At 38.5% G+C, this 2,500-nt stretch overlaps 1 protein-coding gene across 1 annotated transcript in view; it reads right to left on the bottom strand.

Annotated features, from left to right (window-relative positions):
• LOC137631199 (pre-mRNA 3' end processing protein WDR33-like) overlaps window positions 1–2,500 on the bottom strand; it is a 30,441-nt gene that overhangs the window by 11,976 nt on the left and 15,965 nt on the right. The gene's annotated exons all lie outside the window — the stretch shown is intronic.

Genomic DNA, 2,500 nt, shown 5'->3' with positions numbered 1-2,500 from the left:
ATGATATTATGATTTTCATATTTAATTTCAATTCACTATCAATATAGATCATTATAGAAAAATTAGGTTCCTTAAACTTCATCTGCGTGTTTATCATTAGTTCAAAAGGACGGTGAGGTTGCTTTCTGTAATAATATATTGCAACAATACTTTATTGAAGTAGACGCTTAGGTGCCTGCTTGCTTACTTGCTTTAGATTGCTCGGAGCTTCTCTCTGGACAGGGGCTCTTTGACGGTATGTCTAGCCCCTAGTTGCTCACTTCGGTGCTGTGGGCGGAGCGAGTTGTGACGTAACCGGGTAAACGATATTTCATTGGCTGAGACGCTCGCCGAGAGCGATTGACTCGGTTGAGTCTCAGTCAGTCTGTAGTCCCACTTGGTGGTATATTGAGTACACCACCGAGTGGAACTACAGCCTAACTGAGACTCAATCGCTCTCGGCGAGCGTCTCAGCCAATGAAATATCGTTTACCCGGTCACGTCAGTACTCGCTCCGCCCACGGCACCGAAGTGAGCAACTAGGGGCTAGTCATACCGTCAAAGAGCCCCTGTCCAGAGAGAAGCTCCGAGCAATCTAAAGCAAGCATGCAAGCAGGCACCGAAGTGTCTACTTTAATAAAGTACTTACTTACTTTACTTTGATGGCTGCTTTTCCGGTCCCATACAGCAGGGGAACCCCACTCTCTACAGGACCTCCACTGTCATTTTACCTTGTTCGCTCACAGTATTTATCTTTTCAAGTCACATATTGTTCACTGTCAAAAGACACATGAAATAAGAAAGTCTTCAGTTTCCTCTTGAAAGCCTTAATGTCTTCAATCATTCGAATGTTTCGTGGGAGCTTATCATATAGTCTCGGGGCCGCATATTTAAAGGCTCTGGAGCCTACAGTAGACATATATCTAGGTTCCAACAGTTTGAAGCCATCTGTAACTATTCTCATGTCGACACGATTTGTTGGCTGCGAAATATGTAGCAATTCTCTTAAGTATTTTGGACGACCGGTTCTGATTACTTTGTGGGTGTAAATCAATTAGTATAGAGGTGATCCTTTCCCTAGGTGGGACACCTTTTATCAGTCTTGCTCCTCTGTTTATTGTGTTTTTCTAATTTCTTAAGTTAGATTCTAGTAGATAGAGTTGCAGTAGCCAATCCTGGTAATAACACAGTTTATCACAAGTTTCTTAACAGAATTTTCGTCCAGGTACTTTTTTATAAACGCAATATTTCTTAGATGAAAACCAGCACTTTTTATTACATTATTTATTTAGGCATTTAGAGACAGGTTACAGTCAAGAAATACACCTAGATCTCGTACTTTACTAGATATCGACAACGAGTCATTATTTAGGTTCCTTTGAATATCACCTAAGTTTCTCACACTGTTTCTCTTGCCCACCACCATGAATTCATCCTTGTTCTCATTTAATTTTAGTTGTTTAAATGTCATCCATTCTCTAACACTATCAAGGATTCGCTTTAGAGTTTCAGTAGTGTCATGTATATCATTTAAGGAGAAGTAAAATTGTGTGTCATCTGCAAATAGTTTAAACTTCACGCCATGCCTTTGTAGCATTTTCGATAGACCAATAGTATAGATGCAGAATAAGATTGGGCCAAGTACACTCCCCTGGGGTACCCCTCTGTTTAAGGGTTCATATGATGAATACGAGTTTCCAATTTGTACACAGTAATTTCTACCAACCAAGTAGTCTTTTAGGTATTCGAAGGCTTGATCTTCAACGCCGATGGACCGTAGATCATTTAGTAGCAGTTCATGCACAACTGTATCAAAAGACTGAGATCGAACAATATTTATTTTCATTCATCATTTCTAGTATATCATTTACAACAGAGCAAATGGCTGTCTCCGTAGAGTATAGTTTTCTGTAGGCAGATTGGTTGTCAGGCAAAGCTTCTATTACTTCTAAGTGGCTGACTAGTTGTTCAAGAATTACATATTCAATCACTTTTGAGACAAAGGATAGATTTGAAATAGGTCTATATGAGCTTAATTCCTGGTAGTCCAGTGCATTTTTTCAGAACTGGTGTGACTATAGCCCTTTTCTCAGATTTAGGAAACTTACATTCATCAATGCTTGCATTTGCTATTCTCATTATTATTTCGGCTAGACTAGAAAAGTCTCTCTCTCAAATTACTTAAGATATTGGCATAGGATCGATCGCGCAGTTTGTTTTCTTTGCTCTCTTGATAATTCTGGTGATGTCATCTTGTGTTATGTTGTTAAATCGTATTAATTTTGTCTGTGTGCCTGGTGTATCATTAATCTGATGTGTATTTACAAATGATCTGGTTATGTTTTCAATTTTGTTTTTAAAGAATACTAGAAAATTATTTGCTAGTTCCTGGTCACTATATCCATCAGGTAGCTTCTTTTCTTTTACAGAAAGCAACCTCACCGTCCTTTTGATCTAATAATAAGCACGCAGTTGAAGTTCAAGGAACCTAATTTTTCTATAAAGATCTATATTAATAGTG

Source organism: Palaemon carinicauda, chromosome 39, assembly GCF_036898095.1.
Source record: "Palaemon carinicauda isolate YSFRI2023 chromosome 39, ASM3689809v2, whole genome shotgun sequence".
In the NCBI taxonomy this organism is placed as follows: Eukaryota; Metazoa; Arthropoda; class Malacostraca; order Decapoda; family Palaemonidae; genus Palaemon; species Palaemon carinicauda.
The sequence above is the reverse complement of the archived record's forward strand: the minus strand, read 5'-3'. Positions and strand labels throughout refer to the sequence as shown.